The sequence below is a fragment of the Sus scrofa genome, chromosome 4 (assembly GCF_054392235.1).
Source record: "Sus scrofa isolate SSC_HxYL_T2T_F1_AM1 chromosome 4, Sscrofa_HxYL_maternal_Yorkshire_Landrace_v2.0, whole genome shotgun sequence".
NCBI lineage: Eukaryota > Metazoa > Chordata > Mammalia > Artiodactyla > Suidae > Sus > Sus scrofa.
In genome coordinates, this window is record NC_139386.1 from 73,400,454 (window position 1) to 73,416,577 (window position 16,124).

Below are 16,124 nucleotides of genomic sequence, written 5' to 3' on the forward strand. Positions count from 1 at the left end.
AGTTCCAGAAGCCCTGGGAATTAGAAGTTATGAAGACTATGTCCATTTCTTTCTTTTTGCTTTTTAGGTCCGAACCAAGGGTATATGGAAGTTCCTAGGCTAGGGGTCCAATCAGAGCTACAGCTGCCCACCTACACCACAGCCACAGCAATGCCAGATCCTCAACCCACTGAGCAAGGCCAGGGATTAAACCCGAATCCTCATGAATACTAGCCGGGTTCGTTAACCACTGAGCCACGACAGGGACTCCACTACGTCCATTTCTATGTGATTTTCACATACCTTATGTGTTGATAAATGGTCTTATCCAAAACTCAGTAAGGTGATTGGTATTAAGATATGTAGATTTGGATTCTGCAACTGTTTGCCACTTGCCCTTAATGTGTGAAAAATTTTTTCTTCAGTAGGTTTCCTCCATTCAGTTCTTCTCCTTTCCTTCCTTCCTTCTTTCCTTCCTTCTGGCTATGCCCATAGCATGTAGAAGTTCCCAAGCCAGGGATCAAACCTGCTGTCGCCAAACTGCTTCAGTGACAATGCCAGATCCCTAACCTGCTGCACCACAGGAAAACTCCTTTACCTTCTTTCTTCAAAAATAATTTTCTCTGTTTACTGTTTTGATTTGACACATGTATTTGTTAGTTATCACTGTGTAACAAAATAACCACAAATTTAGAGGCTTAAAACAACACCCCATTCATTAACCCATAGTTCTGTAGGTCTGAGGTCCAGCACAACATGACTGGGTTCTTGGGAGTTCCTGTTGTGGCTTAGTGGTTAATGAATCCGACTAGGTTTCGGGTTCAATTCCTGGCCTTGCTCAGTGGGTTAACGATCTGGCATTGCCGTGAGCTGTGGTGTAGGTCGCAGACATGGCTCAGATCCCGTGTTGCTGTGGCTCTGGTGTAGGCTGGCGGCTACGTCTTCGATTGGACCCCTAGCCTGGGAACCTCCATGTACCTCGGGAACGGCCCAAGAAATGGCAAAAAAAAAAAAAAAAAAAAAAAAAAAAAGACAAAAAACAAAACAAAACAAAAAAAACCATGACTGGGTTCTCTGTTCAGGATGAACTCAAGACTAAAAGCAAGGTATGTGCCAGACTGAGTTCTTGCCTAGAGACTCTGGGGAAAAAAAAAAAAAAAAAAAAAAAAAAAATCAACTTCTAAACTCATGCTTGTAGGAGTTCCTGTCATGGCCCAGTGGTTAACGAATCCGACTAGGAACCATGAGGTTGTGGGTTTGATTCCTGGCCTTGCTCAGTGGGTTAAAGATCCGGCGTTGCCATGAGCTGTGGTGTAGGTTGCAGACTCAGCTCGGATCCCATGTTGCTGTGGCTCTGGCGCAGGCCGGCGGCTACAGCTCCTATTAGACCCCTAGCCTGGGAACTCCATATGCCGCGAGAATGGCCCAATAAATGGCAAAAAAGACAAGACAAAAAAAAAAAAAAAAAAAGCACCCAAAATAAACTCATGCTTGTAGTTGGCAGATTTCAGTTATTTGCAGTTGCAGGGCTAAATTTCCATCTCTTTACTGGTTGTAAAGAGGGACTTGCTATCAGCAACTAGATTCCGCTTTTGTTCCTTGCCTGTGGCTCCTCCATGTTCAGGCTAGCAATGGTGACTTGACTTCTTCTCATGCTCCGAATCTCACATTTCCTCTCCTGCTCCCAGCCAGAGAAAACACCCAGATTTTTAAGGTCTTAGACAATGAAGTGGTATACATGTTGGTAATCTTCCTTTCTTAAAGTGACCCATGTCATAGAACATAATCGAACCATGGCAGAAAAAGCCATCAGGTTCACAGCACTGAGGGTTGTGCAGGTAAGTATGGGGGTGAGAGAAAGAGGCAGGACAAGTGGGCTCCATCCTGCTGCACAGCACCCCTCCCTCCCTAAAACCCTGTAACGAAGCAAATCTGTGAGCTTTAAAAACCTTCTCCAGAGTGCCATGGTCAACCCAAATTCCTCTTGTCCCTGTCTGCCTCTGTCACAAGTCACTGTTCTCCTACAGTCAATCCTCCCTCAAGCCATCATCTCATGGCACAATTGCCAAATGTTCCCAAATGCTCACCGAGCTCCATCACACCAGTCCTTAAAAGCTCCAGCTGCTCAAAACTCCATCCTTGGGGATCCTAGCTTGTAAACAACCTATGTTGTCAGATATGGGGCAGGAGGTCTGGGGGGGCACCCTGCTGATTTTCTCTGAGGACAGCCTTATGAATATTAAGATATGTTACAATTATTAATGACAAGACAAAAACAACCACAAAAACTGAAGGCAAGCCTTCCAGTGCCTGTAGTCACTTGACTGAATTACTTAAAATCTTAAGAGCTGACAGTCCTCAAGTTTCAGGAGACCAAAAATTAAGTTTTTGCAGTCAGCCATCTGGGCCTTGAATAAAAGAGAAAATTGTATGTAATCCTCAGTTCCAGTTTTGTTTGGAGATAACATTTTTTAAAAATCAAAATAAAAGAGGTCTTTGTCAGTAGAACCTGAGAAATGATATATTTCCTTGTTTTAACTTGCTCATTTGTCACAGCACCTGGGGGTCTGGTGATAAGTACTGCATAAAATTATAGGCCCAAAAGGCCTTATTTAGTTGTTGACCTGGTACTTCATGATTTGGGTTTTAAATAGATATAATTCAATTTTTTTCTGGATGTGTTAGTACTTTTTAAATTATTGTTGCAAATAATGGAAAACCTGTCTCAAACTATTTTAAAAATTAAAAGAGGTTGATTTTTTAAAAAATGTTACTGAAAAGTGCAAATTAGACCAGGCTTTGGGGCTTCACTTAGAGCTCAAACGTATTATTAAGTCTGTTTTTTCCTCTCTATTTTGCTTTCTAAAGTGTCCCGAGTGTTTGCAAAGTCCCCTAGTGTTTGCAAAGCGACTTCTAATAATGCACAGTGCAGTGTGCAGCTAGGGGAAGAGCATGTCTGAATCAATATTCTGAATTTCATGTTCACTGGCTCTTGTTAAGGCCCACAGCCACCCCTGAATAGTGAGGTATTCAGGGAAACATGTGTTGGTGAGTTGAAGTCATCACAGGATAAGGTGCCTGAGGAGGAGGGAGGCACAGGAAAACAAACAAATCCAGGTGTTATAGAGCAGATAGATACCAAACAATGCAAGATACAATCTCTGTATTTGAAGAAAATCTAGAAAAACCATCTTCCTAAACAGCAGTGTCCCCTTATACGGGTTTCGCTTTCTGTGGTTTCAGCTACCTTAAAAGTCAACCAATGTCTGAAAACACTACATGGAAAATTCCAGAAATAAACAATTCATAAATGTAAAATTCCTCACCCTTCTAGCAGTGTGATCAAATCTTGCAAGATCCGCTCTGTCCGCACCACCAGGATCCCCAGCCATTGACGCTGTCATGGCTTGAGGACTCAGGACCACTCCAAGCAACTGATCCTTCTGCTGATGTATCATCAGAAGGTCAAGAACAGTGAAACTGTGGGTTAAATCCACCAGAATTGGTTCAAGACTTGCATGTCCTCCAAGCCGCACGTAGCCTCAACAATAAGATGTTTGCTCAAGTGTTTTTCCAGGAACTTGGAGTTTGAGCCCAGCCGGGAATCAGCTGCATCTAGTTGGAGCTGAGCTGGATAAGACTGGATAGGACCACGGACCTTGCAACTGGGCATGCGCGAGTGTCTCACTCTGTGTGACCTTTTAACCTGAGGGCAGGAGCCCCGCCCCCAGCACATGCACAGCTCTTATCGCCTCCTCCCGTCTGCGCAGAACACCAGTCTCCGAATCTTTTTCAAATCACCCTTCCTCAGGCTCCGTAGGCTCCCGCCATCTCACGCCACCTTGCTGCTGCTTTATCCTGTAAGTACCCCAAACCCCTTGCCTTGGGGGGAGCTGGGTTTGAGGTTGGTTCTTCTGTCTCCTCGTTTGGCTGTCTTGCAAATGAACCGTGTCTTTTCTGAGAGCCTCGCGTTTAGTGTTTGGCTTGCTGGGCGGCGGCAAAACAAAGTAAGGGCAGCTCAGCGCTGTGTCACAAAACCTGTGGGCTTCACCTCACTTCATCTCATTCCACAGGCGTGGCATCATCTCACATCCTCCCGGGAAGACAGGTGAGTACATGGTCTGAGAGAGAGACCGCATTCGTGTACCTTTTAGTATGGGTGTCGTTATCATTGTTCTATTTATTGTTTGTTACTGTTCTTCATCTCCTCCAGTGACTCATTTATAAGGTAAACTTTATAAGGTATGTACGACTTCAGCCATCCACTGGGGTCTTGGAACGTGTTCCCCACAGGGCACTATGTTGGCGTACAGTCACTTCAGCTCTATTTGGGTGAACCATTTACTGGCACTTGTGTACTTTTTTTTTTTTTTTTTTTCTTTTTGGGCCGTGCCCGCGGCATATGGAGGTTCCCAGGCTAGTGGTTGAACTGGAGCTGCAGCCGCTGCAGCTGCAGACCTGCACCACAGCTGCAGCAACTCCGGTTCCAGTCCTCCTCAGCGACCTACGCCACAGCTCAGGGCAATGTTGGGTCTTTAATTCACTGAGTGAGGCCAGGGATTGAACAGGCAACCTCACGGTTACTAGTTGGATTCTTTTCAGATTCGTATCTGCTGAGCCACTACAGGAACTCAGGCACACACGTGTGTGTATATATATTTTTTTGTCTTTTGATTTTTTAGGGCTGCACCTGTGGCTTATGGAGGATCCCAGGCTAGGGGTCTAATCGGAGCTGCAGCCGCTCGGCCTACAGCAACATAGGATCCGAGCCGCGGTCTCCGACCACAGCTCACAGCAACACTGGGATGCTTAACCCACTGAGCGAGGCCAGGCATCGAACCCAAAACCTCACGGTTCCTAGTCGGATTCATTTCTGCTATGCCATGACGGGCACTTGTATATTTTTTATGGTTTTAATCTAGTTCGTATCTAGTCAAAAACTTCAAGGAGCTTTAGATGTACCTGCCCATTTTACTTTTTTTCCCCCAGTAATAACCAACTATTACTGAAATAATTTTATGTTCCCTTAAGGAGTAATGTGTAGACCCTGCCCACAGGGTGTTCCAGGAGATTTCTCCAAAGAGGTGGAGACTCCTTTGGTCACTATGGGCACAGACATAGCGGGCACAGTGGAGGGGCTTGAAGTTGTTGGCAAGTGGTAGAGAAGCCTGAAGGTGGAGACCTTTCTGTCTAAATAAAGAATTGGATTTTTAAAAACTAATACAAATAACAGTATCCTTAAAACATCTCACTGATGTTAGTTTCTGATAGCAGAGAATAAATTTTAAGAAGCAGGAGAAGCTGTAATGTGTTTTGAATAAGCTAGTTCCTGAAATGGCAACATTGTGCCTATCCAGAAACAGAAGGAAAGATCCATCCCTGTTCTCAGGATTCTCATAACTTGGAGACTTAAATAGTATCATGGCTTAAAACAGATAACTTAATAAAAAAAAAATCAGTGTCCGAAATAGAGCTGGGGCAGTGTATATGAAAGGACCTCTCATGACTGTAGGTTTCACTCTCTTGCTGATTATTGGACATCCTGAACCCTTTAAACTGCTAGTTGGTGATATCTGACAGTGAGCGTGACCTTTCCTTCCCCTAAAACACATCTATTTGAATGTTATTTGGAGTTTAAAATATGGCACAAATGACCTATCTGCAAAACAGAAACAGATCATGGACATGGAAAGCAGACGTGTTTTGCCAGTGGGGAGGTGGGGAGAGAAGGGGACAGACCGGGAGTTGGGGGTTAGCAGATGCAAACTATTACATTTAGAATAGATCAGTAACAGGGTCCTACTGTACAGCACGGGGAACTCTGTCCAGTCTCTAGGATTAGAACATGGTGGAAGATAACTATGAAAAAAAAAAAAAACCCAAATATATGTGTATGTATGGCTGGGTCACTTTGCTATACAGCAGAAATTGAAGGAACCTTGTAAATTGACTACTTTAATAAAAATTTGTCTAATGTTAAAAAAAGATAGACAACCTGTCTCACCTGTGCTCTTTACAAAGCTGCAGTGATCAGGGACTTTTCTCCCCATACACCTGAGCTTTGGTGTATCTACAGTTTCTTCTAAGGATGTCAACTCCCTCCTTCAGTAGCTCTGACCTCTCCATTGAGCTACGTCTTGCAGTGCAGCTCAGCAGCTCCTGCAGGCCAGTCATGGCCTCACTCCCGGGCCTGACAAAACCACAGTGTCAAGGCTATGCATTCAGTATGGGAAGATGATTTCTCAGCATCTTGCCTTCAACTCCTAGAACTTCCCCTTCAATACTTCTTAGAGGTCTTATAAAAGACTCTCATCGATTTCCTCCAGTGGGATTTTTTACCTGGGTTATTATCACAACTATTTTGCTATGTGCGATGAAATTAGCAGTGATTCCATTTGTTGAAATCATATGTAGACAGCCGTGCTCTCTGCCTTATTACCAAATGAGTACAGCGTGCCCTTCAATAATTCTTTAAACTCTCAAGTGCCTTGGAAATAATATGCTGGAATATTACTGAGCTGTGACTGAAGCACCATTTGTGCTAAATATGACAGTGCACAAATGATATTCCTCTATAAAAGCTCAAACTACATTAATCTTTTGGGGGGTTCATTGCCTAGGAAGATGACTTAGATATAAAATAAAGACACAGAGGAGAGCTTTTCTGGTCAGGATTTCTAGGAACAAGTGTTAGGTAAGGTCCGCAGTTCACCCTTTATGATTAGGATGTGAGCAAGAGAATGCAGTTCCAAAGGGGAGAGATTGAAATGATAAAGCACCTGTATCAATATGAGGAAAAAACAGGCTTCCAGGTGTGAGAAATAGAAATTAAAGGTTAGGTATTAAACAGCTGAGATAAATAGAGAGTATTATTGTTGTTGGGAAGAATCTGGACAAAAATGTGGTGAGAATTCCCAACTTGAAGGTCATAGTCCCAACCTTTATCCATTTGAGGGTACACTTGGAGGAATGCCAGGCTTCCCTTCTGTGCTCACTCCAATGCCATTTTCTTGGTCCTTTTATCTTAGGGTGGCACAAAAAGAAATGATTGCGTGAATGTCTTTTCCTGAGTTTCTTGATGTGACCAGTGGATCAGTAGGGGAACAGAACATGTCAAGAGACTGGGGAGCTCCTTGGTGGCTCAGCAGGTTAAGGGTCTTGCATTGCCACTGCTGCGCCTCAGGTTGCTGCTGTGGTGTGGTGTGGGTTTGATCCCTGGCCTGGGAACTTTTGCATGCTGCAGGTGCTGCCAAAGGAAAAAAAGAGGGAGAGAGACATTAGAATGGGTAGGACACTTAATTAGCATTAACTAAGGTTGTTTCAATGTAAATAGTGATAGTATTAAGCTTTAAGTATTAGTTTTTCTTTATGGAACGAAAACACATTGATGTTTAAAAAATTGTAAGTGTAATATATGTTCAATGAACAGAACATCTGAGAGTATAGAAAAGCACAAATGGAAAGTCACCTGTCATCACAGTGTCCAGAGAAAATCATCACTAACTTGTTACTGTGTATCTTAGAGTCTCTCTTCTGTAAAGACAGAGACATAGTATCATTTTATAGATTACTTTTTACTCAACAATGTAATGCATTTCTCCATGCCAGTAAATAAAGAGGGTGAGGCTTCTTCCCTCAAGTAGGAGAGCTTGACATTTTAATTATGAAAGTTCTTATAGTGGACACTAGAATAACACAGGTTTGAACTATGTGGGCCCATTTATACACAGATTTTTTGTTTTTATTTTTTTTTAGTCTTTTTTAGGGCCGCACCTTCGGCATATGGAGGTTCCCGGACTAGGGGTCTAATCCGAGCTGTATCCGCTGGCGTATGCCACAGCCACGCCAGATCCGAGCCAAGTCTGCGACCTGCACCACAGCTCACGGCAATGCCAGATCCTTAGCCCACTGAGCAAGGCCAGGGATCGAACCTGCAACCTCATGGTTCCTAGTGGGATTCGTTTCCGCTGTGCCACGACAGGAACTCCCATACACAGATTTTTTTTTTTAATAGTAAATACTACAGTACTGCATGATCTGAGATTAGTTGAATCCACTGATGCAGAGAAACTGCATATACAGAGGTCTGACTGTAAGCTATATGTGGATTTTCAACTATGCAAAGGGTAGGTGCCCCTAACCCCCATTGTTTAACGTTCAACTGTGTAGTATTATAAAAATACTCTTTTCAAAAAAGCAATACAAAAAGTTCTTTAAGAAAAAGTATAGGAATTCCTGTCGTGGCTCAGCGGTTAATGAACCCAGCTAGCATCCATGAGGACTCCAGTTTGATCCCTGGCCTCACTCAGTGGGTTAAGGATCCTTCATTGCCGTGTCTATGTTGTAGGCCAGTAGCTATAGCTCCGATTGGACCCCTAACCTGGGAACCTCCATATGCTGTGGGTGCAGCCCTAAAAAGACAAAAAAAAAAAAAAAAAAAGGACAAAGATTCTGTGAAATCCTATCACCCAGACACAACCCCAGTGAACATTTTGAAAAATAATCTTGGGCGTTTCCTGGTGGCTTAACCGTTAAGGATCCTGCTATAGCTTGGGTCGCTGCTGTGGCATGGATTCAATCCTTGGCCCATGCCTTGGGTGTAGCCAAAAAAACCCCCCAAAATATTCTTTGATATTTCTTTATCAGGGTGGTAAGTGGGTCCACCCTCAAGCCCTGCATCACTTCCAAGGAATTCCTAAAATTCACTGGAATACAGTTTGAAAACCAGTGGACTGGAAGAAAGATAAGACCTACTTCAGCAGTCCCTTTGAGGAGTGATGAAAGTAGAAAAGAAGACCTCAGAAGGCTCTTTATGGGATAAAATCCACACCTTGTATTGACTGGTAGGCTGGGTGGTGGGGAAGAAGTCTGGTGACTCCTCTGTGGCTGAGCTGAGTGTTGCAGGGGGAAGAGGAAGTCAGCCCAACCTCACTTCCACTTCTCTACCGCTCCTCACTCTCTGAGTCCCTGGCTTTGGGCTTGTGCTCTGGTCCTTTCCCCTTCTGGAAAGATTTTCCCCCAGGTATCTGCTTTGCCAACTCCTCCTCTTCCTCAGCCAAGTCTCTGCTCAGATTTTCTGCTCTCCACAAGGACTCCCTGGCCAGATAATCTAACATGGTAGCATATCCTTACATACTACTGAATCCATTCTCTTCACCTCACTTTACCACTTCTGTGTTTTTTTTTTTAATAGCACATACTATATAATTCACTTATTGTGTTTCTTGCTTTTATATTTTCTCCAGAGATTGTAAACTCCTTAAGCACAAGGTGTTTTTTCTTTATTGTTTGCGAGTACCTAGAATAGTGCCTGCTGCATAAATAGCTGTTCAATTAACATATGTTGAATGAATGAATTAAAGAGCATTAAAGGGTTTGGAGAACCTTGCATTGAAGGGTGAGAGAATGAGAGTGGGTGTAAGTAAGAAGAGATGAGGGGAAAGACCTAAGAGCTATTACAGGGTAGAATCTATAACATTTAGAGAAAAAAAAATGAACCAGAGATGTCTCTAGAATCCTGTATGAAAGTGATTCTCTACCTTTCTACCTTTTCGCTATTGTCCTGTCAATTATTATCTTTTTTTTTTTCAGTCTTTCCCCAATAACTTATAGCACACTAATAAAGAGAGGTTCATAGAACTGGGTCAAAAGAGTCTATTATTTTTAGGTTAAATATATATTGAATACTTGGAGCCAGAACCAATTGACCTATTGATTTGAGAGCCAAGACAGAAAGTCCTTTTATCTGCCAAGTTCTGATTTTCCAAGTCAGAAAGAATCCCTGCACTATTGATTAGCTGCTTCTGGGTGCCATCAATATATTTCGCACTGGATCTTTCTAAATAAGGACTAAGGTTGAGTTGGTGACTTTTAGATACCGATTAATGCAATGATAACAGAGACCAATATTGTAAAAAAAGGTTTTCTATACCTGAGCTTACGAAACAGGATGTAGACTTTGCCACTCGGGCTCACACATCACAGGGAAGTCATTTAATTTTTTTTCCCCCAAACGTTTCTGTTTGCCTTTGAGTCTTGCCTGTGGCACCAACACGGTAAAGAACATCCCTGCCTAGACTCTTCACTGTCAACGATATGTGGTGTGACAGTGCTAATAAGCTACTTGATGATGGGTAAATATTTTGTAATATTTTTTCTGACTTGCATATCAAAGAATCTACTCAGCTTCAATCTGCAAGCTTCCCTCTCTCTTCGCCCACTGAAACCCCTAATACTTGCACTTGGATGCTCAAAAAGCCAGTAAATCAAGCCCCAGATGTTCACATCCATCCTGGTGATGCATCCCACACATCTGGATACTGTGGTGCAGGTGTAATACTTGATACTTGACATGCCTTTTCTTAATTTTCCAGTCAGTAATATCTTCAGATTTTCCTTAAAAGCCTTTTTTTTTTTTTGTTCAACTTCTACCACCTCCCTGGTTCTCCATATCACAATAAAGGTATCCTGTCCTTCTGATTATTTACTAAAACCAGAAACATAGCAGTTATCTATGATTCTATCATCATCCTCACCAGCCATATCTGACCCAGTCAGGAACTGTGTCTTCAGATGGCTTTGACTTACACCTCTTCACAGCTCCACTGTGACCACCTTCACCTTCTAACTGGCTTTGTAGCAACAAAATAAAGACCTCAATGGATACTTGCTGTGTCAGTGAACTGGCCTTATTCCCCAAAGAGTAAATCTCTTGGGTTGAGAAATACGTTGTTAATTTTGAAATTATCTTTCCAAACACAGTCCGTTGGCAGCTCTCTCTTTGTTTTCTTCCCACCCCCTTCCTTTCTTCCTTCCTTCATTTTGCCTTGCCTGCAGCATGCAGAAGTTCTCAGGCCAAGGATCAAGTCCACCACACAGCAGTGACAACAGTGGATCCTTAACCCACTGAGCCACCAGGAAACTCCAGCTCTGTGTTTCTCTTCCTGAATGTTCGTAAGATCTGGAAGGTCATAAGACATATCCCTTTCAGATGTCAAGGCTCTACCATGATGGATTTGGTCACCAGAGCTCACGATACTAATTTGCTAGTGGAGACATTTTGCTTCATAGAGAAATTGATATTGGGACCTTGGACATATTTTGTATTTGCGGTGTTAGGACTTCTTGATCACTCAGCCATTTGGAGGAATATGTCTGTTAAAGCTGGTAGTCCCTCCAGATACATGGAAACATGTTTCTCTCTCAATCTTCATTTCTCTCTCTCTCTGTTTTCCTTTAAAGACCACTATTATGGGAAGAAAAGAAGCAGCACATACAGGAAGAAGTGGAATCATTCTTTATAATCAAGTAATTTCCTGCTTTGATAAGCTTGTGATTTGGCTCTGGCCATATAAACGGCAACACACAATTCCCGGTTTGCATGTTGCAATTCTGGACCTCCTCTTACAACACTTCCAAATGGTCTCCTCCTGTTGTAAGTCAGGGTTAAATTTTTCTAAACAGCATGCTCTCATCCTTAGCATTTCACAGAAGTGTACCTTAAAATGCCAACATCTTGCACAGTTAGGTAGCTCTGTCCATTGGCAGGGCAAAATAATCACTTTCTTTAATCTTTAAAACCAGCTGTTCACAGACATTAATTGCCATGTCACTTACATTGCTCCAAACAGTATCATTTGACAAAGACACACATTTTAATTTGTCTGCTGCGTCTGGTCCTATTATACGTGATACCTGGTCATTGTCAATGGTGAGTGTATCTCAGTGATTGTGGGCGGCTGGCATTTTTGTGCAAAATGCAATGTTTCTGAATAGGATGGGGTTTTTTTTTTTTTAGAATAATTACATTCGTATTATATTAGTGTGTAATATAAGTCTTCTTCAGTGAGAGGACAAAATAACTCTGTGTTGACCCCCCCTCCTTTTTTTAAAGGATGGATGCATTTATTTTGAGGTCAAGTGGTATGTGGAGGGCTTTGTATCTTCACTGACCATAATGATCTGACATTTTGATAAGAAAATAACTCCTTATATAATACCTTAGTATATATTTTTCAATTTCTTCCTCTTTCTCTAAGATTTGAGAATCATCCAATAAAGCAAAGAAGCTATTTCTCATCAGTATTACCTTTAGACACTTTTAAATAAAAATAATAATGTATGTAAATCCATATCTCCTTAAAATATAAGATAATTCCATAGGATGTAATGACTGATTTAGCTTATTTTTCTTCATGTATTTATTTCTTATATATTTATAGAATAGCTACTCTTTTCTAGGCAGTGTTCTAGAATTCAGGGATATAAATAAAAATGTAACATTTCTATACATTATAACCTTGCAAGCTAGAAGGAGAGAAAAATTAGTAAAGTCATGGTGCAGTGGAAACGAATCCGACTAGGAACCAAGAGATTGCGGGTTTGATTCCTGGCCTTGCTCAGTGGGTCAAGGATCTGGCTTTGACGTGAGCTGTGGTGTAGGTTGAAGATGTGGCTCGGATCCCGCATTGCTCTGGCTCTGGCGTAGGTCGGCAGCTACAGCTCCGATTAGACCCCTAGCCTGGGAGTTTCCATATGCCACAGGTGCAGCCCTAAAAAAAGAGAAAAATACAGTAATAGACAGTAGAGTGGTCAAAATACTAAGTGAACTCAGAATATAAATGTAATGATTCATTCTCCCTGGAGAGTTCAGGATTGACATAGTGACAACCTCAGCAGTCAGAATTCAAACTCTTGGTCACTTCTTTCTTCATTTTTGTTGCTGAAGATAGAAAACAATTTAACGCTAAAATTTAGATGACCTGTAGTGAGAGGTAGAGATTTTATGACCCTCTTGGCTTGCCGTAGCCAGGGACCTGGGCTCCTGCCTGCAGAACGCAGGTGACTTCTCTGCTGGGCTTACACAGGAGCCTCAGTTCCCTCCTCCATAGCCTTGGGTGTTAAATCCCATACTCTGCATTCATGGTTCATCAGCATTCACAGCCCTGTCATTTTGCTGGCCTCTTCTTCTTCATTTTGGGCTTAAATACCTTCTTCAGTGATACTTTCCCTGACCTCTTAATCAAAATAGTCTCCTCTCAAAATGTTTACCCAACTCTTTAATTTTCCTCTATAGCCTTTTCCACAGTTTATAATCATAGATTTATTTGTGTGTCTGTTGGCCCACATGGCATGGACGGTGTCTACCTGTGGCACTTTTAGTACCTAGGATGCTGTGTGGCATGTATTAGGTGTTCGGTAAATATCTGGGGAATGGATAAAGTATTTGTGATTTGTACAGCAACCCGGTCCTGAGCATAAAGTATCTCAAGAAATGAAACTTATCCCTCTGAAGATACAAGCACTGCTTCTTAAATTCTTCACTCTATCTTCTTGCCAGGGGGATTTTTTTTATTCTGTGAGCTGGCTTAATTTTGGATCTAGTCAATCATGAGGATCCAGACTCCAGGGGCACCCAGGGGGTAGCCTCCCTTGTTCTTAGCAGCCTCCAGTCTTGTGTGAATGGTGACCCCAGAACTGTTCATTATCAGTCAGTTTATTTTCTTTTATGATGGCACTCGTTTCTGATCCAGTGAACCTTTGCCAAAGGTGTTTTAGACTGAAAGGGCTCCAGGGGTGCTCTAGTTGGGCTGATTTTACAAATATTCTTGAAGTTTGTTTTCATTAATAGTAGGGACCGTAACTGACATTTTATAGCAAGACGTATAAGATGTCTGTTGGAAGTACTGGTTGCCCCAGGAAAAATCTGTAGGGGAGGGAATCAGATGGGCGAAATTGAAGGCATATAATGAAAGCATCAATGCCAGGGAAGCAAGGGTCGCCAGGAAAAGATAGTCCTTAATGAAGATCAAATTAAAATAAATCAGAGTTAGGATCTTGGAAATGAGGCTCTGAGAAGAGAGTCAATGTAGTATGGTTACTACAAGTATGGTTACTTTTTTTTTTTTTTTAAACTCTTGTATCATCTTTATGCAGCCATTAGAGAGATTGGTTTAAAGCACCCGTGTGCTGTGGGCTACAGAAAACCTCTAGTTGTTATCTCATTTCATCCTGTCATTCCTTATGCAGCTTTAGGGTCACTTCCTCACCTCATGCTCCCTGAGAAGAATGCCCCCCTCCACTTTACATGAGGCAGACAGTGACCCTCAGCACTGCTCTGCTGTTACATTTGTTACACACTCTTGTGAGCACCATGTATCTAATTCATGTCTGTTTTCCCTACTAGACTTTGTGTCTGTGAAGGGGAGGGGTGACTTGTTCTTGTTCATCTCTAAATTCCCGAGTTCTGCACAGATTCTGACTAGTGGATGACATTCAATACATGTGCTGAATGGCTAAGAAGGGACAGAGCACCTCCAGGTCCTGAAACATGGAAACTGACTATGGCACCAGGCAGGAGTTCCCCCTCCAGTGAGCAGGTTGCTACCAGATGCAGGGTCTGGTGGGCCCCAGGGGAGAACAAACTCCCAACTCCCCCAGTGCCTTGGTGGGAATGGCCACAGCTCATCTCTTTAACGCTAGCTTTAAGCATCCTTCTGCTCTCATCCTGGCTCCCTGGTTCCACTCTAGTTCCTTGTGGGAGCCCAGCTTTCAGTCCCACCCTCTTAACTCAGAGCTTTCTCAATGGTCTAGTTTATTTCAAGTCTACGTGTGACCACCTCACTCTTCCCTTTTCTCCTGGCCCTGCCACATAGCCAACTGAGCTTGGGAAAGTTGATTTATTCCTCTAAATTCAGTTTTTCTTATCTCTAAAGTGGGCATGATGGTTTCCAGTTCCTGTCTTTGTTGTGAGAGTTATATGAGTTAATGTATATAAAATACTCAGTGCAGTGCTGGCAATGTCAAGATTCCAGTTGGCAGTATTAGCACTGCTCTAGTTGCAGCAGCCCCACGAGAATCTGGTGTGAGAAATGCTCAGACGGGACAGACGTGGCCTTCTCTAAGCCCAGATCTGAACCAGCTGTGACAGAGACTTTTAACTGTCCCCCATGTCCATTCCCTCCTTCAGTTTTTCTTCCCTCAAAGACCACGCCCCCAATTTCGGGGGCACATGGGTTACATTTGCCAACCTCTGGCCCACAGGATGTGGACAGAAGTGACACGGCTGTTCTGCTTTCTCCTGCCCCTTCTGGCTGACCGTGGTGTGGTTCGCCAGTCCCAAAGATGCACATGAGCACAAGGCCCCCGGAGATGGGGGGACAAGAATGTGGGTCCCTGGATGATTTCACGGAGCAGCACTACCAACCCCGAGGACTGCCTGTCACTTCAGGCTGTTATGAGAGAGGGAGAAATAGCTTTCATTTTGCTGGGTTGAGTTTGCTGTGGTAAGTGGCTTGCCTTTCATGTAACTGATATATCAGCCTCATGAGAAGGCCTGCCTGTGAGTGGGTGGGACACCGGGAAAAAGAGGAGGAAGCAGTGGGATGGAGCGGGGAAAAGCATTTGAGCTGACGGACACCTGCGTTTTCTTTATCTTTGCTCTCTTGTGCACATGTTAGCAAAAGCAGACGGGTATACGGAATAGCAGTTTCCAGTGAAACCCACGCAGGAGATCTCGAGTGTCCGGAGAAATGGAGCAGAAAGTAAATGAATAATCTGTGGTTTTCATTGTGCGGTGCAGTATAGAGTTATAAGTATAGTACAAGTGTAAGCACAAAGACACATTCTAGAAATCTACAGTGGTTGATCAGTAGCCAATATAAATCCAGTTCCTTTTTTTGCAATTTTATTTTTTTAATTAAAGTTTATTGGGTTTACAGTGTTGTGTCAGTTTCTGCTGTACAGCGTAGTGACCCAGTCATACATATATATAAATTCTTTTTCTCATACTATCTTCCATCATGCTCTATCATAAGAGACCGGATATAGTACCCTGTGCTTTACAGCAGGGATATCAAATTCCTGTGGCTAGTATTGAATAGAATTGAGTAACTGTACAGTGCTAGTTAAAATTTGCAATCCAGATTTTGTTATCATGGGAAAGATAATTATGATAGAATACATCAGTATTTATGTACCAAATCCTGTGTGAGCTTTTCTAAGATCTTAAATTATATAAATTGGATTTTTATTGTTTAACCATAGATAAACTAAGTTGAGGTTAGATTTTTGTTCTCCAGATTTGATTAGATTATGAGGCTCCCTTGTCCAGTGTGAATGGGGTAATAGGGGCATTGGTGATATGA

At 42.6% G+C, this 16,124-nt stretch overlaps 1 long non-coding RNA gene across 1 annotated transcript in view; it reads left to right on the forward strand.

Annotated features, from left to right (window-relative positions):
- The first annotated feature begins 3,752 nt into the window (after window positions 1–3,752).
- The window catches only part of LOC110260285 (uncharacterized), a 493,307-nt gene continuing 480,935 nt past the window's right edge, over window positions 3,753–16,124 (forward strand). The window contains exons 1-2 of the long non-coding RNA XR_014843743.1: window positions 3,753–3,839; window positions 4,053–4,087. This is a non-coding gene — a long non-coding RNA (uncharacterized LOC110260285). The remainder of the gene's footprint in view (window positions 3,840–4,052; window positions 4,088–16,124) is intronic.